General features: G+C 41.2%; 1 protein-coding gene across 4 annotated transcripts in view; it reads left to right on the top strand.

Annotated features, from left to right (window-relative positions):
- The window catches only part of EFCAB11 (EF-hand calcium binding domain 11), a 226,936-nt gene that overhangs the window by 156,330 nt on the left and 45,553 nt on the right, over nt 1-25,053 (top strand). For all 4 annotated transcript variants that reach the window (XR_012073796.1, XR_012073798.1, XR_012073795.1 and 1 more), the window contains exon 8: nt 13,047-13,096. The gene's annotated coding sequence lies outside the window, so the exon portion shown is untranslated. The remainder of the gene's footprint in view (nt 1-13,046; nt 13,097-25,053) is intronic.

Below are 25,053 nucleotides of genomic sequence, written 5' to 3'. Positions count from 1 at the left end.
CACTCCTCAAGGATTGAAGCAGGTTCACCTCAGTGTAGCTTATACTTCCTTCATCATCACCGTCCTTGCCGCCCTGTCAGCACAGCCTTTGAACGTTCTGACAGCTCTTGCTGTCTGAAAACCCTCTCCCTTTCTTTGACCTCCGCTCTTCCCGATTTTCTTCCTCTCTGCCGAGCCATCTCAATCTGCTTCCTGGGACCCCCTCCTCTGCCTTCCTGGGACTCTTTCTGTATTGTTTCCAGTCTCTCAAGGATTCTACCTACCTGCTCCTAACTACCACCATTAGCTTCGCATGGAGGATGTCTCCCAAATGGTCACCTTCATCCTGGATCTCTCTCTCCTGAGTTCTGGAACTGAATATCCAGTAGCCTCCTGGGCATCTCCACCTGGATATCTCACAGGTACCTCAAACAAGACCTGCCCCCAGTGGAACTCATCACCTATCACCTCCAGTGCCTTCTCCCATCTTTCTTGCTGTGTTGAATGGCCCCAGTTGTCCAACCCCATTTGGTTACCTGAACCCAAACTCCAGGAATCCCCTGGACACTTCTATCTTCCTCCTCTGACCAACATCCAGTTCATTTCTGGCTCAGTCAACTCCCTTCTGCTTCATCTCTGTGGCTCAGCTGCAGGTCAGTCCAACGTCATCCCTTCCCTGGAGGTCTGCAACCATCTCCTACCCAGTCTCCCTGCCTGAATCACGTCCCCTTTCAATGCTCACTTTGGCCAGAGCGATCATTCCAAAGCACAAATATGACTGTGTCAATCTCCTGCTCAAAAGCCTTCAGTCGCTTCCTCGTGGTCTTCCAAGTCCAAACTTAGAAAGGTCCACCGGGCACGTAATAACTCATTCCTCCCTGCCTCTTCAGTTTCAGCACCTGCCACTGCCAACAGATGCCCTGCGCATATCCCCAGGCTGAGCCCCCACCCCCACCCGCCATCCCCCTAATCTGCCAGCCTGCTTCCCCACCGCTTTCCCCTGCCCTCCCCGACTTTCAGCTGTCTCCTACTCTCCCTTCAAAATTTTGCCCAGGCTTCACCATCTCCAAATCAGTCTCCTCCTGGGTGCCTATCCCAGTGCCTGGAAAATGATAGGTGTGCTCAAGAAATGTTTACAGGATGAGTGAACACACAATGCTGTGAATTTCAGAGAGGACATCGAATTACTACACGAAGAGGGTGAAAAAGGGAATTCTAACTGATCTCTAATTCTCACATATATTGACTTTAAAGGAAGATTTTCAGTGTCCTCTGAAGAGCCCCAGAGGTCCCACAGAGACTGCCAGTGGGGATCCCCATTTTAACCAAGACTGCTTTCATTCCATTGGTTTTATATGTTGGTCTTCTGAGAAAAGTCTAGTCTGAGAAGTGTTTTGAGGCTAAGAAATATTTGAAAACAAATGGTGTAAATTGTTCAGATAATTAAGGTGAAGTGTAACTTCTATTCAGCTTATTCCCCCCAAAAGTTCTCATCAATCTATGTTTCTTTTTTAAAGCAGAATAGCACAGGGATGTTTCCCATGGTTTTACTTAGTGTCTTCGTGACATACTGCTCTTTTTTCTTTTTTGGCTTTAAAAAAAACTATTATTTTGAGTTGGTAATATGTGCATACAGTCAAAAAAAAAAAAGGAATTCAGTGAAAAATCAGGCTCCCCACAAACATGCATCCCCCATTCTCCAGAGATAATACTGTAGCCAGCTTCAGCGTGTCCTTCCAAAGATGTCTATGCAGGGGTCACTGCTCTGGTGGGGGCAGGAGGCACATCTCCTTGCCAGGGACAGTAGAAGGACAAGCCTTCTAAACGCCACTGATGGTTTAATCATTACACACTCAGAATGGCCTCGGAGAAACACCTGGCCCCGCTATCCAATGACTCTCAGGAAGAAGGGCTTAACATCAACCCTTCCAACATCAAAACCCTTTTTTGGCAGACAGCTTCTAGCATTTGCTTGGCTCATATCCAGATACCCATTTAGGTCAGCTTATTTACTTACCTAGGGGCACATTTTCCTCCTAATACATTTTGGAGGAGTTATCAGGAAATTACACTACTTCAAATGAGACTGTCTGTGGATGCTTTACTGAGGTTTTTTTTTTTTTTAGAGTAAGTATTTGATGGCTCCATAGATGGTATGGGCACACCTGACTCTCAGAGGGGAAATAATAAGAAAGTCCTTACCTATCACTATCAAAGAAATAAATTCAAGATGTACTGAAACATGGAGGAAGTGCTCTAAAACTATTAGAAGAAAATATCAGAGAATACCTTTATGAATTTTGGAGAGGAAAGATTTTATTTTAGGATGACACACAAAGGAAGACAAACTATAAATAGAGGTACATCTGATTACACCTAATTAAAAACCTTTTGTTAAAATAGTGCTATGAACAAGATTAAAAGACAAGTGGTCGCCTGGAAGAAGGGTTTACAAAACAGCTAGCAGGCAGAGGATTATTATCTAAAATGTGTATAATTCCCACAAGTCAGGTAGAAAAAGACATACAGCCCAAAGTGTAAATAGGCAAAGGACATGAACTGAGAATTGATAGAAGAAATGAGAATGGGCAATGAACGTATGGAGAGATAGTCAACATCATATATAATCAGGGAAGTGCAATTAAGACAATAAGAGTTTTTTTGTCAATCATACTGGCACACATTTTAAAGTCTGGGAATATTAAATGTTGGCCAGGATGTGGAGGAACTAACTGGTCCTCTCACTCACTGCCGTTGAGGGTATAAATTGGCATCGATGCTTCAGAGGGCCATTTGGCAGCATCTGGAAAGTTTGAAAGCGTGCCTCCCGTGTAACAGCAATTTCATTTATAGATGTTACCCTAGAGATGCTCCCACATGTGTACCCAAGAAGCCATGTTCAAGGATGCGTGTTTGTGCTTAGTTTCCATCTAAATGGCCACGACTAGGGGAGTGGGTAAAACGTGGTGGGCTTTGTATTCTGCAGAATACTTTGCTGCCTGTATTAGTTTGCTCCGGCTGCCATGACAAAGTGCCACAGATCCGGTGGCTTAAACAACAGAAATTTATTTTCTCACAATTATGGAGGCTGGAAGTCTGAGATCGAGGTGTTGGCAGGGTTGGTTTCTTCTGAGGCCTGTCTCCTCGCCTTATAGGTGGCTGCGTTCGCTCTGTGTCCTCACATGGTCTTCCCTCTGTGTGTGTCTGTGTCCTAATCTCCTCTTACATCAGGAAGATTACACTAATCGTGTTGGATCAGGGCCCACTCTGATGGCCCGATTTTAACCTAATTATCTCTTTAAGGCCCCTAGGTCCAAATAGTCACATTCTGAAGCACTGAGGGTTAGGACTTTAACATAGGAATTTGGGGGGCACATAGTCCTTCCCATAGCACACAGCCCCTACCAGGAGTGAGTGAGATCCATGTGTAACAATGCTGCTCCTTCTCAGAAAACAATGCTGAGCTGAAAGGGCTCGATGCAAAATGCAACATACCACTTCACACTACGGGCGTGAAACACACACACAAACCTACACAAATATCTTTTGTATGTGTATAAACATTTCAGTGTTCCGGAAGGATCAATTCAAATGCCTCGGAGGTTGCATCTGTGTTGGTTGGTTAAAGGTGACTTTAGCTGGAGTGCTTTACTTCTTTAAAAAATATCAGAAGCAAATGTGATGAATTGTGAATGGTTTCTAATGCTGGGCAGTAGAATGTGGGAGTTTGGTTATTATATTCTTTGTATTTTTGGATATTTAAATTTTTAATGACGTTAAGAAAGCAAAAGGGAAGACCAACTCTTCCATTCCTGAAGGTACTTTACATTTATTTGGGGATGAACTCAACTTATGAAGGAGCTGCAAAGTTGGACTTCATTTCCCCTCTGCCTCCCTAGAAGAGCATTGCTCCTTCTCACTGCATTTTGAGGTCATGCAGTTATGAGGTGCCTTAGGGATCAACCCTCTGAACTTTCTTTTGAGTTTGTTACAGGAAGGTCATCCATCATCTTGTCCACCACCTCACGCTATTCTTCCCTTATGAAGACTAATTTATCCAGGAGGAGTTTTTCTGAGCTGATAAAATCCTTTTAGAATGAAGAGGGGCATAAATAAATAAAATGAGTGTAATATCAAATGCAATAAACGTTTTTCTGCTGGTGGATAACAGGCTCATGCCTTCAGAAGGATGAAAGCAACCTTCATGGAACTCTTTCACAGAGCTCCTGCCAGGGACACTGCTGGAGGCCTTAAATAATTGTTGCTTGAATTTTCGTTTCCGTAACCTTATGGAGCAGGTTACGAGGAACAGCGAGTTTAAGTAACTTGTCCAAAGTCACATAGTGAGAAACTAAACCAGGCTAACTTCAGACCATAATAGGATATTTTGAGGAAAAAATATTTGGGAAGCCATAGTATTTTATGATTGTACAGAGAGTGGAAGAGGGGAAGGAGACAGGCTCATGTTAATTTGTTGAAAATCCACTTCCAGAGCAACAATTCTAGATTTTTCATCCCAGTTTTGAGGTAAGGATCCTAAAGCCCAGAGAAGTAAACTAAATTTAGTTGTTTCGTTGTTCAAGATGACACAACAAGTGAATCTGTGAGGTAGGTCTCTATGAGTTGAGAGAAAAGGCTCAAGGTAAGGGTGTTCCTTGGAAAATACGTATTCTTGGCCCCGTTTCCTTTGGTCCCGTTGTATTGGCTTGCTCAGGGCGCCTTGACAAAGCACCACAGATGGGGGGCCTTAAACAGCAGAAATGTGTTTTCTCACAGCCCTGGAGGCTGGAAGTCTGAAGTCAAGGTGTCTGCACGGTTGATTTCCTCTGAGGCCTGTCTCCTCAGCTTGCAGACGGCCGCCTTCTCTGAGTGTCCTCACACAGCCTTTTCTGTGCGTGTCTGTGTTCTAATCCCCTTGTCTCCAAAGGACACCCATCCTTTTGGATTAAGGCCCATACTGTTGACCTCATCTTAGCTCAATTACTTCTTTAAAGACCCTGTTTTCAAATAGTCATATTCTGAGGCACTGAGGGTTAAAACTTCAACACATGAATTTTGGGGAGTCACAGCTGAGCCCCTAACACCCACCACTCAGGGGGAGGGTCACTCCATGCTCAGCCTGAGAAACCAGCTATTTGAGGGGAAACTTCTATGTCTGGAGAGCTGGTAGTCCGGAAAAAAAAAAGGGGGGGAATAAAGAAAAAAAAAGAGCCCTAAGTCACAGATCTCCCGGGGGATGATGAGGGCAAAAGCCGCCCTTTTCATAATGAATTATTCCTTATGAACTAGGCTGCACTTCATTTGACTCACACTGCACTTCCTTCAGTTGTGCGCCTGTTAAAGTGTCTGCACACAGCTGAGAAAAGAGGAACTATTTCTTCACCGCATGAATGAAATCCCCGAACACCCAGATAGAGCAACTGGTATTTCCTGCCCACATTTAACACCCAACTCGAAAAGGACAATCAAATGTCAGCCTGAATGGGTGACTCGCTGTGTCATTGTTTACTAAAATGGTCTATTTGGGAAGAGCGGGTGGTCTCCCCCATCGAAATGAAATAATTGGAATGTAAATCTTACAGGAAAAAAACTCTCTGCTTTAACAATCAAGTGATTCAGGGATTGTCTTCAAGAGGATGAGTGTCTTTGTTACAAGTGATCTGAGTTTGTCTTGAGATCATTCAAGAGGAAGGGAAAATCTTGCCCCTACCACCTTGTTTTTGTTTTTTTGGTTTTTTTTGATTTTCATTTCAGACGTACCACGTGGCTCGGGACACTGTTGTTCTTCATTTTTATAGACTTTCCCTCTTGGCACATATTGAGTCTCACGGCTTTAATTATCACTTATATACGGATGATATTCAAATTTGCACTTCATTTCCAGCCCTTTCAGATGATGTCACCCTTTCGCCTTGCCCCAAATTTGGCTCCCGTCTTGTCTTGGATAAGCCACAATTTTCTCTGATTGAATATGGATGAGATGGAGGCTCTGCAGTTTAGTTGTAAATAAACTCTAAATGCTTTGGAGTTAATTTACCTCATTGATATCCTGCCCTCCAGTTAAGAGCAAGAGTGTTCAGTGACTGACTCTGAATTATTCTCCTTCATTCATCAGAGGCGACCCAGCCAAAGGATTAATCTCCACAGAATATCCAAAGATATGTGACAGTTCCATCACTCCCAATTTGGGCCCGAATTTTGGTTCTCTCACAGCTGAAATTCTGCCATGATCTTTGGAAGGGCTTCCAGTCACCCTCCTGTTTACGGTCTACTTGGAATATGACTGCCCTTTGCCCTTGCTCTGTGTGCACAATCCCAGGACACATTTTCCTTCAGGCAGCTGTGCTAGTTTCTTGTGCACTGAATGAAATGTAATTTGTCAAGATCTTGGCCAGATTCTCCACCTTCACATAAACTAGCTTCTGAAATGACATAAAATTATGGTCTCTCCTTTTTCAAGAGTTGCTTGCTGTTCTGTTTCATCATGTTATTGGAGAGGTACCCTGCATGGCACCTTGATAGTCACAAAGTATGCCATCTTAAACAGAAGTATGTATTTGAAAACCCCAGGAATGTTTCACTGTACGTATTAGCCTATGAGAGCCAAGCGCCTAATGAGCAATAAGCACTCGATATGTACTTGTTGGAGTAAAGACCGAGTAAATGAATTTGTAATCCTTTGACCTATTTGTGGGTTTTGCTGCTGTAGTTATTTACAATATATTTTTATCAACCTCTTGTGTTATTATGTAACTGTGCTGTGTAATTATTATCTCAACTAGAACATACTGGAACTCTCCATTAACATAACTGAAGGGTATAAAATAGAATGTTTGGAGTTGTCAATTAGTCGATTTGTCTTGTGGTGCTTTTCTTCCTTATTTCAGTGTAGCTAACGGTTCACTCAGCACATTTTAATTAAAAACAAACATATGTGGGTCCTCTAAGAACTCTGGTGTCTAGGAGTGCAGTTAGACAAAGATGGCAATATTTCTAGCAGTGACCATATGATATCTTCCATCCATCTCAGCAATAATCCTCCAAATCTAATTATTGGGAGGCTGGCAGCTGCACTCGGTTAGGCTTTTCTTTATTTTTACAGAGATGTGTTTTTTCAGCCCCTTGTGTTGTGGAGCATCAGCTGCTGCTGGGGTCCTTTCCAAGGCCGACCTCCCAGCATCTACGGGACATTCCCCCAGTTGCTTCCATCACAACACTACCCATTTGTTCCTGCCCAGGTGCCGTCTTTCTTTCTCTGTTTGTACAAATATGTTAGGTCTGTCGTTGTGACCTGAAGGGATCAGCATGGAGCAGATGCCACAAGGAAGCCTCACTGATGGATTGTCCTGGGTGGGGGCTGGTCTTCAGCTTTGCAGACTCAGACCCATGATGCTCTCAGCTTAGTTTCTTACTAACTGAGGACGCAGAGGAGAGTGCATTAATTTGAAAGGAAGATTACAATAATTAAAAATATTCCCTCACACCAAGTATCCCTCTAGCATGATCATAGAGAATGGGAACTCTGGACTCAGACTGCTTGGGGTCAAATCCTGTTTGTGCTTCTTAGTAGCTATGTGATTTGGAACACATTGCTTAATTTCATGATGTGGCAGGCAGACTTGAGGGGAATCCCTGCCTCCTGGTATTCACACCTTTGTGTTATTCCCCTCCCTACAAGTGTGGATGGGATCTGTGACACACTCCTAATCAATGGAGGGTGGCAGAGGTCATAGGATGGACATGATTATGTGCACGTGATTTTGTAAGCACATAGCACCCATCTTGCAAGAGTTTCTTTCTGTTTCTGTATCTGTCTCTGTCTCTCTTCTTGGACCTGTGCTTTTGGAGGGCTGAGCTGCCATGTCAAAGTCCAGCTACACTGAAGCCACCATACTAGAACGACCACAAAGAGAAACCAAACAGAAATAAAGAGATGTCCAAGGAGCAGCCTGTCTTCCAGCCCTAGCTCCCAGCTATTTTGGATCTTCCCAGTTCAAGCCCCAGACATATGTGTGAAGAGGTCGTTGAGATGATTTCCAGCTCCACTTGTAAGCTCATTGCACCCATGGAGAGATCCAAAATGAGAACAACTCCACAGAGCTCAGTCAATCCCCAGAGCTGAGTGAGAGAAGAAATGATGGTTATTGTTTCCAGCCACTGTTTGAGGTAGCTCGTTATGTAGTAGTAGGGAACTTGAAGATATACGCATGCCCAAACTCACATGTGTATGCATGTGCATTCATTCAGAGACATATTCAGCTTCACACGCATGTAGTCACATAGCGTGGTAACTAGTGGTATCAGTGCTATTGTCACAGTTACTATTATATCCTAGATACTTACCACCCCTAGGGTTAGCATGCATGGTTTGGGTTATTTGTAAATCCAGGATCCATGATGTATGGTCATTTGTAATTTTGTTGAGCCGTGAACTGGAGTCCCAGGCTCATGGTGGGGAGGAGGTTTCCTAGCTGACTACCAGCACAAACAGGATTTTGTTCCCTACTATGCATTCTTTATGCAACAAGTTTTTGATGGAATCTTTAAAAAATGCTTTGCTCCTTTGTGAAAAAGAAAAAGTGCTAAAAAAATATCAGCTGACTGCTAGTCTTAGTGATAGAGATGAAAGGAAAATAAAGAGGCTTGAGAAAAAGAGACTCCCCACCTCATAATAGAAATTTCAAAGAGCAGAGTGTCAAACATGATGGCAGCTTGGCTTTGTGATGTGAAACAGCTGGAGGATGTGACTCCAAAACTAAGGAGCATAACTGGGCGAGCATCACTGAGAACCCCAACCAGAATGTGGTACTTTATTAAGTCATTAGAAGCTTCAAGACATCGTTCATATTTTTCAGTTAAAATATATTGCATTTCAGGAGGAAATTATGTGCATAGATATATTCACCAATTTATGGGATATTTGATGGTGTAGGTACACCTCTTGAATTTCAACAGAATGTAGTCCTTAACTTCATCTGTAAGATGTTCTGCTAGGCTTGTGCAGCATTAAGAAAAGTGGAAGTCATGGTCCAGACCTTGAGATGCATACAGTTTATCCAGTTGATGGGTGTGGAGGGAGGAGAGGAAATAAGAAACAAACGACAAGTGAAATATTATTACTCTCACATAAGGTAGTGAACGTCAACAACAATTAGTTGGTTTAGAGAACAAGGGCTATTAGTTTGGAAGAGAAACAGTGAGAATTTGTGATTTCTCAAAGGATAAAGTCCAAGTCCTCTTGGCTTGGCATTCAAGGCCCTCCATAATCTTGCCCCAACTTTACCTCCAATCTTCTCTCTTAATATCCACTACATGAAGCAGCCCTTCCAGTCAACTTGGTTGATTAATTAAGAAATACACCTGCCTCTCAATTTACACCCTATTAATTTAAGGAGTATGAAATAAAATGAAAGAGAAACGAGCGACTTTAAAATGTGCTTTTAAATGTGATTTTAAAATCAATGATAAATGAGCAACACACACATGCACATGAAATCATTTCAGAAACACAATTTAAATTGCTTGCCAATTTTTTAAACAAAAAATTCCTTAGCAATAGTGATTATAAAAATTCTCATGCATGATCTGTCATGCTCCTTTCCCCTTCTGGCTGGCTGGAGTAGAGCCAAGCCCCAGGGTGATCTTGGAGGCTACATGCTGAAGAAGGCAGAGCCTCCAGCAGCTGAGTCCCCAAATGAGTGTGTGAAGGAAGGTCACCTAGCAACCAAGATGGCCCCTTGATTATCAAACTGCTCCATATGTAAGAAGGAAGTGTCTATTGTGGTTGGCCTCTGAAATTTGGGGTTTATTACCACAGCTAGCTTAGCTAGCTTCTTAGGCAATTTGCATTATCTTAACCGATATGGTCAGTTAATATGAAGAAGTAGGAAAAAGCTATCACTACTTGCATAAAAATAGAGGTTACCAGCTGCACTGATAAGAGCTAACAGGACAGTTCCCATCAAGAGTGTGGATTCTGGCACCAGACTGCAGGATTGGAAGCCGGTTCCACCACTTACTGGTTATGTAACCTTAGGCGAGTATATTATTAGGTGGGCTTCTCCAGAGAAACATAACCAATAGGATCTGATACATATGGAGAAAGAGATTTATTTTAAGCAATAGGCTTATGTGATTGTGGGGAGTTGGCAAGTCCAAAATCTGATAGGGGAGGCTGGCAGGCTGGAAAGAGTTGCAGTTCAAGTCCAAAGGCAGCCTGTTAGTGAACCAGGAAAAGACAGTGCTGCAGGTGGAATCTACAGGCTATTTGCTGGTAAAGTTTCTTCTTGCTCAGGAAGAGGTCAGCTTTTTGTTCTAGTCAGGCCTTCAACTGATTGGATGAGGCCCACCCAGAATTATGGAGGGCAATCTGCTTTGCTCAAAGTCCACTGATTTAAATGGAAATGTCATTCAAAAACACCTTCACAGGAACACCCAGAATAATGTTTGACCAAGTATCTAGGCACTGTGGCCCAGCCAAGTTGACCCCAAAAAGCAACCATCATAGGATGTTACTTAATCTCTCAGTGCATCAGTGCTCTCATCTGCAAAATGAAAATAATGAAAGAGACTATTCTATTGGGTGAATCTGGAGAGTAAATGAGTCAATGCATATGCTTAGAACAACGACTGCACACAGTGTTCAGTGAGTGTTTGCTCTTGACTATTATTATTAATTACTACTGTCATGGGCTTTGGCTGTATGCTTCACTCTGATGAAAATGCTCAGAAAACGTGTAAGCAGGGCCACCAGGAGTAACAGGAGTGTTCAGTTGGGAACACCAGTAACATGATGAGAGACTTCACACATTAGGATTCTCATAATGTAGAAAATGGAGCCTTGCATACTCACATTTTCAGGCTATATTGGCCAGTGCTCCATTAGTCCATGGCTATTTTTTTCTTGTTATTCCATGAATAAATTTTAATGTATTCAATTTTCCCCATAAACTGTGTATTCACTGCTCATATTAATGCAATATGGCAAAAACATTTACATGACTGGAATCTTTTGCAATCTTCACAAGAGCATTTCTCTTGCTTTTCATTCTCTTCATTCCTGGTTAGAAAATTCACTTTTGCTCTACAACTTTTTGAATTAAATGTCACTTCTCAGAAATGCAATATCAGCATAAATCAAGAGCCTGTTGTAGAGGAGAGTGTAGAGTGATTAAGATTCCAGCTTGTGGTTGGGCAGAACTGGGTGTGAGCCTTTTCAAGCCCCAGCTTCTTCACCAGGTGTTGCTATGAGGATGGAATGGAGGGTCTCAGCACAATGCCTGGCACTCAGGAAGCACTTGATACGTGGGAACTAGGATGAGTCCTTTCATTTGGAATTCTCTGTATTGTTGTTACAATGTTCCATCTTGCACTGGGGAGACCTAGCATCCTGGGTCCCTGAATGACTGTGTGGAGCAAGTCACCCAGCAACCAGGAGCACTGCTGTCATGCTGTTACATATGCAAGGAGTAAACTATTGCAGATAACCTTTTAAATTTGGGGTTTGCTTATTATAGCAGCCAGCTTGTTAGGCACCATGCATCACCTTAACCAATATGGTCAGTTAGTATTGAAAGAAGGTTGCTGACCATTCATGATGTCCTCTCCACCTCCACAGGCTTCAAAAGCCTTGAACTTTGGTTGAAATTGTCCGCTACACAGCTTGTTTACTCTCTGTATCTACTAGATAGTGCCCATGCTTCTCTTTTTATGGAAACATCTTGCTTCCCCAGTTATGCAATATCATAGGTATTTATTTTAGGGTGCAAGAAATGTGACTTTTTAAATTTAATTCCTTTCTTGAGTTTCTGTGCTACTGGCATAGCAGAGAAGGAATTCTACTTGAACGTTTTCCTAATTTCTTTTAGAAACTGAAAGTTTTGAGTCATGGGGATGGGCATCTGGTCTTCAACATCATCATCAGATGCAAGCATTCTCACTTCTGTTTGGGGTTTCATGGTCAGCTAATTGGGGCGTTTTCACTCATTCTTGACTGTATTACTTCCCTGTGTTGGTCCAAGGCTCAGCATGTTCATGCTGCTTATAGGTATGTGAGGATAAAAAGGCTTGTGTGAGAGTCGAAGGTGTATGGAAATTGGTTTGTGGATCAATAGGCAGAAGAAGGTATTAAAGACAAAACCAAAGTCAGTTAATATTTTAACATTTCAAAAACAGAATTCCACCACAAAAAGAAAGCCCCTTGAGGGCAGGAACTATATCCTGACCGTATTCTGGTATTCTGTCCAGCAAATCGAGTTTACTTCATTAAATATTTCCTGCTGCCAGTAACTGATAAAGAACAGCCAATGGACCATAGAAACAGAAGAAGAAAAGATTCCCAAAGCTTCAAGTATGGAAAAGCACTGTTATGAGTTGAGTTATGGTCACCCCCTCCACTAGGTTCATATGTTGAAGCTCCAACCCCTAGTACCTCAAAATGTGACTGTATTTGAAGATAGGGTCCTTAAAAAAGTGATTGAGTTTAATGAGGTTACTAAGGTGGACCCCAATCCAGTATGTTCTTAAAAGAAGAGATTTTATTACAGACATATACACAGGGAAGACCATGTGAAGACGTAGAGTTCCTTTTATCCTCAGCGGTGGCGGCCAAGACCGAAAGAAGGCAGTGCTGTGATTTGGCAGCATAAGATGAGATGGGTCTTCCATTCTGTACTTAAGGAAGTTTTTAAAAAAGTCATGCTGTATCAATGTGTTTCTCAATATGCAAAGTTGAACACATCATTTCTGCTTCTAGTCATGGAATAGCCAGCACTATTCCTTCCTGCCATAAACAACTAGACAACAGGACAAAATATATGATACAATTATTTTCAGGCACTGGAGAGCAGGACTATAATCCCTGAGAAGGAAACTAAACAAAGTCAAGAACTATGAGGGAGCTATAAACAGAAATGCTCTCAGCATGCACAGTTATCTGGGAGACATCTGAGTTCCACACAGGTGGTGTGGAGAAATCTCACTGACCACTGCCTTGGTTTTCTATGGCTGCTGTAACAAACTCCTCTAAACATAGTTGTTTAAAATAACACAAATTTATTATCTTACAGGTCTGTAGACCAGAAGTCTGACACAGGTCTCACTGGGATAAGATCAAAATGTGAGTATGATGCAATCCTTTCAGGAAGATCTGGGGAAGAACATGTTTCTTTGCCTTTTTCACTTGCTAGAGACACACCCACCTTCTCTGACTCATGGTTCCTCCCCTCCTTCTTCAAAGTCAACACCATTGAGCTGAGTCCTCCTCACACCCTGGTTCTCTCTTCTGCCTCCTTCAGCTTTTAAAGACCCTTGATCCCAGCTGGATAATCCACGATACTCTCCCTACTTTAAAATCAGCTGATTAGTAAATATAATTCTTAAAACTTTAATTCCTCTTTGTCTTTTAACCTAATTATTCCCAGGTTTCAGGTGTTAGGGTGTGGACATTTGGGGAGGCCATTATTCTGCTTACTACAATCACTGAGGCATTTATTAGAGACCTCAGAACCGTTATGCCATAGTAGTAGAGAGAAAATAGCCCAGAAGTAATGGATGTTCTAGACCTGACCTAACAAAGCTTTAAAATAAACTCAAAGGAATTAAGCTAATCCACAAGTTAAATTAATGCTTTGCCAAAATAAACATCAGTACTCTTTAAAGAAAGACAACAAAACCCAGACACAAAGCAATGCGATGTTTAAAACCACCACCAAAAGTTCTGTAAGTCCTGTTCTACATGGTAATTATCCTGCTGGCATCTCTGGAGATAAAGAGTCACCATCAAAATTATGATTAAGGTCCCACTGAATTTAATTAGACAAGAGTCACCCTTGGAGAGGCACCAACTCAAAGACTCTGTAACATGTACAATAGTTCAAACGTAGATAAAGTGTTACAGACTTTTGCCCTTACCTCACAGGGCAGACTTTCATGAAAAATGTAATAAAGTATGTATATGAGATTGTTCTCCATCCTTCAGGAAACTCAAAGCTCAGCAATGCTGCATGAAGGCAGGACAGCATAACAGATTGAGAATCAAAATATTGGAAAGACTATTCCACTATTTCAATTTCATTCATATAACAATACGAGGAGCAACATTTGTATGTGAACAATTCATACACAATTTACAGTTTTCTCTACAATCAAAATGTTGAATTGAAATTTGTTAGTGATTAGAACAAGTCCTGCAAACAATGAATATTTTGGTTCTCCGTTCACAACCAAGATTCAGAGTTCTTTAGTAATGAGCCATTCATATGCACTTTAAAAATTCCAACCTTTTGAAAAGGAGTATTTTTCTGAATGACTGAGATGAAACAGATTTCCTGCCAACATGAAATGAGTTAGTCACATGGAAACAGCTCAAGGTCCAGTGATGCTGCATGTATCTTGCCCTCCGTGTTTTCATAGATGGCATTAGTGCATGAAGAGCAAGGGAGAAGACAGAAGAGCCCAGAGTGTGGATTGAATAGCAGTCTCCTTATGCAGGTAACCCAGGAAGTATATTCATAGGTAAGATTTTGAACTAGGCTTATAATTTGCAAAAATACTCTGGTGGTGTGAGAATTCAGTCTTTTAAAAGTCCTCCTTTGTGATTTTCATAATCAGTGATGTTAGGAATACTTTGTGATTACTAAAACATATGAAGATTGATTTTATTCTATCATGCTCTTTTTGGATATTTTCATATTACAATGATCTGAAATAAATTTACTTTCTCTAAAAAAAAGAAGCTACTAGAGATTTAAAGAAGCAGGAAGATATAATCCTTAATCAGGAGAAAAATTAATCAATAGAAGTAGACCCAGACATGATACAATAATGGAATTACTGAACTAAAACTTTAAAATAGCTCTTGTTAATATGCTTAAGAAATCAAAAGAAAACATGATCCTAATGAGGAGAGAAATGCAACTATAAAAAAAGAAATGAATGGAATTTCAGTGGAATCTAGTGAAGTGAAAAATTCATTGGATAAGTTTAACAAGAGATTGGACAGTATAGAAAAAAAAGATCAGTGAATTTGAAGAGATTGCCATTTGGAGAAATCTAGGCTGAAACACAGAGGGGAAAAAGTCTGAAAAAAATGAAAAGAGCTTTAGTGACCTGTGGAACAAGATCAGGGGGGTCTAATGTATATAAAATGGGAGTCCCAGAAAAGGGGGAACAGATACACTATTTGAAAAAACAATGGCCAAAATTTCCCCAAATTTAATGAAAGCTATACATGTACAGATTTGAGAGGCTCAGTGGATCCCAAGCAGAAAAAAATACAAATAAAAACACATCACAGTACATTATTACCAAGTTGCTGAAAACCAATGATATAAAACAGTTCTTAAAAGGAGCCAGAGGAAGAAAGACACATTACACACAGGGAACAAAGATGGGAACGCTCATGGACTTCTTGTCAGGAACAGTGCAAGCCAGAAGACAAGGAAACGCATTCTTATGGGGCTGGAAGGGGAAAAACTGTCAAAGTAGAATTCTGTATCTAGAAAAAGTAACTTCAAAAATGAAAGCAAAATAAGGCTTTTCATCCAGGAGACCTACACAGTAAGAAATGTTAAAGGAGGCTTTTCAGGCTGAAGGAAAACGATACCAGTTGGAAACTTGGATCTTCACAAAGGAAAGAAGAGCACTGAAGTGGTGAAAGTGTGTGTAAATGTAAAACATATGTCTCCCTGATTTAAAATTTTCTTTTAAAAAGAATTGAATGTTTAAGGCAAAAATAACAACATTGGCTTGTGGGGTTTACTATACCCGTAGAAGTAAAGTGGATGACAACAATTGTTTAAAGGACACCAAGGGAGAAATGAAAGTACAGCCATTGTGTTATTCTTAGGTTGCATATTACCTGGTATATAATGATTTGCAAGTAGACTGTGACGTTAAAGGTGTGTATTATGAACTCTATATTCCATCAAAAAAAAAAAAGCAGATAGATAATAGGCCAACAGTGAGAAAACAGAATCTAAAAAATACACAATCCAAAAGAAAGCAGGAAAAGAGGGGACAAAATACACATAACCAAATAGAAAACAAAATAGTAAGGTGTTAGACTTAGATCCAACCACATCAGTAACTACATTAAATAGAAACACTTTAATTAAAAGTCAGACTGGATAAGAAAGCAAGACAATTGAGCATTGCCTACCTGAGATCTAATTTAAATATAAAGGAATGGAGAAAGATATACTATACAAACATTAATAATAAGAAAGCTGAAGTGACTATACTAAGATCAGACAAGGTGAACTTCAGAATAAAGAATATAAACAGAGGGGAAAAAAGGGACAATTCCCACTAATAAAAGAATCAACTCATTAAGAAAACATGACGGTCCTAAATGTGTATGTACCTATTCACAGAGCTTCAAATGCACAAAGCAAACACTGAAAGAAGTGAGAAAAGATTTTAAAACCCACAGTTTTCAAAACTAAACATTGTAGGTTTTTTTTCAACAAGTGATGGTGGGAAAACTGGATATTCACATGCAAAAGAATGAAGTTGGACTTTACACCATATACAAAAATTAACTCACAATGGATCAAAGACCTAAACGTAAGAGTCAAAGTTATAAAACTCCTCAAAGAAAACAAAGAAAAAAAATTCATGACGTTGGATTTGGTGATGATTTTGAGGCTCTGATGCCTAAAGCACAGGCAACAGAAGAGAAAATGCATAAACTGGTCTACATCAAAATTTAAGACTTCTGTGCATGAAAGGACACTGTCAACAAAGTGAAAAGTCAACCCATGAACAGGAGAAAATACTTCTAAATCATATATCTGATAAGGGATTAATATCCAAAATATATAAAGAACTCTTAGAACTAAATAAAAAACCAAACAACTCTATTAAAAATGAGTGAAGGACTTGAATAGACATATAGATGTTCCTTCAGAGAAGATACACAAATGGTCAATAAACTCGTGAAAAGATGCTCAACATTACACATCACTAGAGAAATGCAAGTCAAAACCACAATGAGATACCACTTCACACTTATTAATATAACCATTATTTTTAAAAGAACAGAAAATAACAAATACTGGTGAAGATGTGAAGAAATTGGAACCCTTGTGCCTAGCTGGTGGGGTTATAAAATGCCATGGCTACTGTGGAAAACAGTATGATGGTTCCTCAAATAATTAAACCTAGAATTACCCCATGACCTAGCCATCCCACTTCTGGGTATACACTCAAAAGAACTGAAAGCAGGGGCTGCAACAGATACTTGCACACCCACGTTCATAGGAGTGTAATTCACAATAGCCAAACGATGGAAGCAATCTAAGTTATCCATCAGCAGATAAAGAGATAAACAAAATGGGGTACTTACAATGGAATATTATCCAATCTTAAAAAAAGAAGGACATTCAGACACATGCCACAACACAGACATTGAACACACTGTGCTAAGTGAAATAATCCAGTCACAAAAAGGCAAATGCTATGTGATTCCAGTGATATGAGAGACCTAGAGCAGTCAAATTTATAGAAACAGAAAGTAGAACAGTGGTTATCAGAGGCTGGAGGGAGGGAGAAATGTGGAGCTGGTGTTTCATGGGGACCAAGTTTCAGGTTGGGATGATGAGGAGGTTCTGGAGCTGGACGGTGGTGATGGTTGCAAAACATCAGTGTACTCAATGCCATCGAAGCGCACCCTTAAAATTGTTAATATAGTAAATTTTATGTTATGTATATGTTACAACCATAAAAAAAAGAAAAAGAGGAGGAGGAGGAAGAAGAGATTGAGAAAGACAAAGGATTTGGGAAGAAAACCTTCAATACATTTTTGACTGAGATGACTAAGTGTCTTTTTCTTTTTCTTTTTCTCCACGGTGGAGGGAAATTCTGCTGCTGCCGTCTGGCCCAGGGCCCGGTTCTCCTCTAAGAGAACTCCTGTGTGCTAGAAATCTGTGGCCAAGTGGGCCTGTGGGTCTGTATGCTGGCATGTGAACTCGTTTTTTCTTACTTCCCGGTTTAATTTAGGGGCAGGCACTTCACCAAAGTGCTTAAACAGGCAGGAGAAATTACCAACACTGTTATTTTCTCTTACAACAGCCTCAGATTCAAGCTAAAGCTACCATTATCCTGTTCCCTCCGTTCCTGTAAAAATACTTGTTTCCCTGCTGGAGTCCACAGAGATGGGAAATTTGGCTGGTTCCACAGGTGCAGATGGAGTCCCAGGCCCCCTGGTCCTTACAGGCTCTTGCAGGGAGAAGAACCCTGTCCTCCAGGGGCCTCCTGGCTGTCCATGGATGCTCCCTGTAGATTCAGGAGTCAGGCCAGGTCCCAGACTTGGACAGGGATTTCCTTCCCGAATGATTGAGTAAGTGATCAATTTATCCAATAATAGACTCTGCAGATAGTTGATTCAACCTGGTAACAGTTCAAATCTGATCCCAAAGTGGTATCTTCCCACAGAGCAACAGAACTCTGGCATTGACATGATCATTTTTGGATGGGAATAGCAATAATGGTGCCAATATTGACTAACACTGGGGATACTTTCATAAAATACTTTTCACATTGACTCATTTAATCCCCACAATAGTGCCATAAGGCAGGTTGTACGAGTCCCCATTTCACAGGTGCAGAAACTCAGTCACAGAGAGGGGAGGTAACTTTCCCAGTTCCACGCTTGTCTGTAAATTTGTGTTCCTTCCTCTTGACCACTACTTTCACCATGGCGTGGTCCGCTGAGAAGCAGACTAGTTTGAGGCTTGCTCTGTGTCGCTGTATTATTCAAGTTATTTTGCTAGAAAGCCCAGAAAACCAACTCAAATTTGCTGAAGCAAGTATGGGAATTTATCAGTGGTGTGTGGCCAATTTCAGGCATGGCTGTATCCCAGTGACCAAATGGTGCCCTGCACACTCTCTCTCTCTTTCCCTCTCTGTCCCCCATCATGCACACACATGCGTGCACGTTTGCACATACACGTGCACACTCTCCACCTCTAGAGTTACTTACCTCTCCATCGGCATGATTAAACTGAGTAGCATCAGGCCTACCTCCAAAAGTCTAAAATTTGGTAGAGAGACAGGGCTTTTTTCTCCTCACAAGTCCCAGCGTGAATCCTGGCATTGAGTCTTGTGGGCCTGTCTTGAGTCACCTAATATCCCTAAACCAATGACTGTGGTCAAGTGGAAGAAATCCTGGATTGGTCTGACCTGAGTCAATTGCCCATTTTCCTGTCTGGTGTGGGGGAGGGGTTTGGCTCTACCTAAATTCTGGGAATTGAGTCAAGAGTGAGAAAGGCAAATGGAGATGTTAGTATTCAAAGGAGGGAGTGTGTGCAGGGCAGACAAAAATTAGAGACATTTATTGCCGCCGGCAGCGAAGCAGTCAGCGGCAGACCCTGGGTGTTATCTGACCACGAGGTTGAGTGCAGGGAATCTCCATCATTGGACCAGATATCCAGAAGTCTTTTTTTTTCCCTACAAAGCTTGCTGACCAAAGAAAGTCCTCTGAAAGATTCTAACAGTTTTGAATTCATAACTCCTAGATCACTCATGAAGCTGAGCCACTGCCATATTTTTACTTCTGTTTTAATATTGATTTATTCATTCAACCAACATCAATGCAGCCCTAGCTAGGTGTAAGGATTTTGAAATACAGAGGTGAATCACCGTCATGGTTGTAGCTTACATTCCAGCAAAGGACTTAACGTCCATTGCCATTTAATGTAAGTTTGCTTGACTGCATAAATCACATGAAGCTTTTGCATATAATGGTGGATTTTCCTATAAAACCATGGATAGAATTTCAAATAGTAGCTGGTAGTCAATATATGTTTGCTGATTGATTATATGACAGGAAAGTTTCATCCTTTCTGTATCATTTTTTCTTTTTTCTCTATTGTTGCCCTGTTCCTAGACCAATCAGATCATGAGTGATGGAAACTACCAGCTCTGTTACTAAGAGCAATAATGTAATGCTCTTCCTTATATGTGATGGAAATGGGAATTATTTTCTATGGGACCCCACGTCTAGTAATCATTTGCGTGGTGGTAAATGTGTGTGGGAACGGGAGGTCTCACAACTGTCTTTCTTCCCTTTCTGTATTTTTGCTACCTTTGATCTGGAATTTTAATCTTATTGGGTTAAATTATTTCTGGTGAGGTGTTCAAAGACTTTTCAAGTATCTCTGCCTTTTTGAACATTAGCTTCTTTGTGATGTGTTTTTTCCTAATTACTCCAAATATAGTGTAATGACCATGAAAGCCAAAAGAAACACCATTTTATGTTCTTGAATTTGATTTCATATTCACAGCTTCCACTTAGTACTTCTCTACTTATTAGGTTCATTTCAATGTCATTTTCAAGGTGCCTGCCAGGATTATAATCACTGCAAGCCAAGTTTCTATACATTTAGGGAACAAGTTGGTTCAACTAATTTAAGCACAGGACCTCAATGTCTGTATTTACACATGGCTCAAAACTCCTAATATAGTTATTGTAGAGCTGGGCTACTGTGCAGTATTTAATATATTTATTCATTCATTAAGCAAATATTTACTGAATACCTGCCATGTCGAAAGGTGGTCAAAAGGTACAAACTTCCAATTATAAAATAAATGAGTCCTGGGGAGGTAATGTATACCTGGGGAGGTGACTGTAGTCCATAATACTGTATTGCATATTTCAAAGATGCTGAGAGTAGATCTTAAAAGTTATCACCACAAGAAAAACATTGTAGCTCTGTGTGGTGGTGACTGTTAACTAGACTTGTGATCTTTTCACTGTATACACACACACACACACACACACACACATATATATGGAATCATTACATTGTACACCTGAAACTAATACAATGTTATATGTCAACTAAATCTCAGTTTAGAAATAGAAATAAATAGATTCGTACTCTCAAGGGCTAAGAAGAGATGGGAATCACAGTATGGGGTAGAGTCGTCAAGGAAAGGCCCTTAGATTGGGGGATGTGTTAGTCAGCTTGGCTGCCATAACAAAATAGCACAGACTAGGGGAGTTACACAACAGAAATGTATTTTTTCACAGTTCTAGACGCTGAAAGTCCAAGATCAAGGTGCCAGCAGCTTTGGTTTCTTCTGAGGCTCTCTCCTTGACTTACAGAGAACCGTCTTCTCACTGTGTATTCACCTTGTCATCTCTGTGTGTCTTTCCCTGTCTGGGCTAATCTCTTATAAGGACATCAGTCATATCGAATTAGGGCCACCTTACAAACCCATTCTAACTTAATCACTTCTTTAAAGGCCTTCTCAGCGCATACAGTCACATTCTGAGATGTCAAGGGCTAGGGCTTCAGCATGAATTTTGGGAGGACACAATTCAGCCGATAATGGGTTCAGGGAAGGCGTCTCTGATAAGAGACATCTGAGCAGAGACTGAGTAAGGGAACAGTTCATGGGTGTAGCTGAGTCATCTGTGGGAGTGCTTCCGGCAGAGGAGACAATGCATGCACAGGCTAGAGGCTGGAGGCTGGAATATGAAGGAGGCTGTGGTGACTGGAGCCCCGTGAGGGAGGGCAAGGACACCACAGGTCCAGGGAGAAGCCAGTCATGAGGAGCCTTGGAGGCATGGCAAGGACTGAATTTTCTTCTGAATGTCCTGGCAAGTCAGAGGAGTCTTTTGAGCAAGGCAGGGACATAATTTCCCATATGTTTTTAAAGGATTATTTTAAAATTTACAACAGATTTTCTGTAGACTCCCAAGAATTCACTTGGAAAGGTCATACTGATCATGAAACCCAGAAGTTTCTTAGAGAAGAGTTGAGATGAGACCTTAGAGATTACTCTCCACTAATTTTCTAGGAATTCTTTCCCTCAGAGTTTAAGGAAATGCTGGATTACTGTTGAGGATTCTCCTTCCACATTCAGTGATGCTGAGTTTTTGACAAGAGAAATATATGGTTCAATTTGCATATGTGGAAAAGTTCCCTTTTCTTGAAGAAAAAGTTCATGATGATCAGGTCTGTAGTAACTTATTTATAAGGAGTGATGTTAAACTGAGGTCACTTGGGACAATTCGAGTCAGGGCAAACTCTGAGGAGTCTTTCTGTCTTTGACAAATGCCATCCCCAGACTTAGATGAAGTAACAAGGAAGAGTAACAATTACTTTGGAAGTCTTGAGCAACTTGTTGCCAAAAAACAAGAGCTCTCCACAAAGCAGTTCACGTGCATCAGACCTGGACCCTAGTCTGAATTAACCAAAGACTGGGCATTTGAAAGCCCACATACAGGAAGCCTGCATGACACTGGATTATACCCCAAACTATGAAGGTGTTTTAAGTCATTTAAAATAGCCACATCCATTTTTACAGACTATTTATGCTGTACTCAGGTTCAAGCCCTATATTCAATAGAAAACATATTCATTGAATGGATTGGTAGTCATTGTCATGGGGACTTGTAAATATGAGCGCTCAGTTTTCCCTCTTGTGTCTCCGTTAAACTTTGCTACTGAGGGCTGCCTCCTGGGGTCTGTAAACAGTTTGTTCACATAGAAGAGTGTAATGACTTCAGACACACACACACACACACACACACACACACACACACACACAGAAACTTTCAACTGTAATATCCTGATTAGAGATAGTAAAATTTTAGGTCAGATCACTTAGATTTCAGAAATAACAATCAGCCACTTTTCCAGTCTCTCTTGTTTTGGAAACACACTATCTGTTTTATGAAGGGGAAGGTGGTAAATAGAAGACAAGTTAACGAGTATATGTGATGGAAATCATTTAGAGATAACTGGAAATAAGCTTGCTAGCTTATTCCTTCTAATCACTGAATAATATTTTATTGTATTGATAGACCACAGTTGTTCATCCGTTCATCTGGAAATAACTGTAATATCAGTCTGAAAGCTTCCCTCACCCCTGCAGGGAGAGAAAATGGACTGACCTATTCTGGCCAAATAATTAGAATTATAATATGTGTGAATTTCCATATCTAAATTCAAATGTTCCATGTTTGGAACATTTCTCTAAAGATTGTCTTCAGACACCTGAAGACCAAATGCCCCAGGACCACAACACGCTGTGATAGAGAGTCTTGTTACTAAAGGACAGGATGCAGTGCATTAGCCAGAAGAGCCCGGTCAGGTTCTCCGGCATTTTGAGGCTATCCTTGGAAGCTGAATTAAAAGGATAGCACAGTGGTAAAGTAATGTTGTCTCGTTTGCTTCAATAAGCAAACTTGGAGATCATTTATGATAACACAGTCATCAGAAGAATGTGTTCTTGTGCATTCCGAAGACACGCAGCCTCACTGTGAGTCTTACTATTAAGTCCTTGCTGTGAAGGGGTGGCAAGTGTTATTAAGTTGTTAGATTAGCAAGGTTCTACTGCATTTTCGCTCTAAGCCAGAGTGCTTTCACAGCTGAGCTGTAATGCTCTGAAAATGCCGGCATAACCAGATCCAGACGTGGAGTTGAATCCCTAATGGTAAATGGCCAACGGCATTTATACACTACTACCTTGCTGAAGCCATAAAAAGTCAGCATGTCTGAAGAGACACTGTGCCTAAGTCCCAAAGCACAGGGGAAGCCAGGGCAGGAAATAGGTGGCTCTTTCAATAGCAACACACGTCCACAGGGTGGGAAGGTAGTTCCTTTTTCTAGACAGCACCAGCGTGAGCTCCAATCCCTTCCTGAGACGGCAGGTAGAAAGAATAAACTTAAATGATCCTATTGATGACTAAATGTTACATTTGGCTCCCTGGAGTCCACGCTTGGAAGGGAATTTCAAGGAATGACATTTAGCCTGCTGGCCAAGTGGGACTTGTCGCACACTTGAGTAAACACACGTTTCCTAATAAACCGCCTTTCTTAGAAATCAAAAGTATGAAAACCCCCAAGTTCAGGAGAACTTGAATGTCTCAGGGAGGCAGGAAGGGAGATCAAGTCATAGAACGACAGCTAGAAAGAAAACCTGAATGCACCTTATGGCAGGTAGAGTGTGAGAAATTGCGTTTCAGAAAAGCACATTGCAGCCGCCAGTTGAAGCTCTAATTCACAAAGTTGTCCGGCCCCATACAAACCCTATTTGCCTGGCTTGATTCAAAGTAGTCTGTGACTTTCACTTCCCATGTGTTTGAGGTGTTTGGCAGGTGTGACTCTGGACCTGAGCCGAGCACATTAGGGGAACAAAGGACTACAGGACCTGGCCTTGGGCTTGGCCGGCGGAGGGGGGTGGCGGTGTAGGACGTGAACTTGCACACCTGCAGCAAAGGTGACCACATGGTGGTGGGGCTTTAGGGATAGGTTTTAACACAGATAGAAAGACTTTAGTGATTGTAACCAAGGATAGGAAGGTAATTTTTCCCTCTGTTTCAAAAGGAAGCTTATCAGAAGAGTTGAAGGCAGGGCCAGGGATGAAGAAGGATTCTGGAGTGACAATATCAAGAACGCTGGATCTTGAAAGATGAATGAAATCTATCAGTGATTCCCTTGGCAGCATCCACAGTCATACAGTGGGGAGCTACTGCTGTTTTCTAGGAAGATGAACAATGGTATTTAATTGGCTGTCTTTGCAAACTTTGGGATGTAAAAACAAAATGAAAGCCTTTACCCAGGATCAAAAGTAGCCATCGTTGTTTTAATAACGCATACAAGCTCCATGCCTTCTTTTGGCCCTGATGGTTCCTCTGTTTCACAGACCAAGCATTTTCATACACTGATGTCCTTAAATGTATTGCATAGAAATTTTTTAAATGGAGAAAGTCCAAGGGAAAAAATAAGATACATTTTATCTTAGAAATAGACGAGTAAAACCGACTGCGTATCAGGAGTAACCGGGCAGATTTTCACTATGTTGGAGGGCACGTTTACAGTGATCTGACTTGAGATGTGGGCTCTGCGGCAAAACCTCTTGGAGTTAGGTCCTGGAGGACTGCCTCAAAGAGAATGTCAGTTATCACTCAAAGAGGCAGAACTGGCAGGGAGGGGTGGGGTGCAGTGCGTGGCTGCCAATGACCAATGAAGAGATGCGCCAGCTGTATTATCTTAGGTCAGATTCTCCCAGAAATGGACTTGGAGATGAAGATTCACATGCAGGGACATTTTTTTAAAG

This window comes from Vicugna pacos, chromosome 6, assembly GCF_048564905.1.
Source record: "Vicugna pacos chromosome 6, VicPac4, whole genome shotgun sequence".
NCBI lineage: Eukaryota > Metazoa > Chordata > Mammalia > Artiodactyla > Camelidae > Vicugna > Vicugna pacos.
This window is presented reverse-complemented; position numbering and strand designations above follow the sequence as displayed.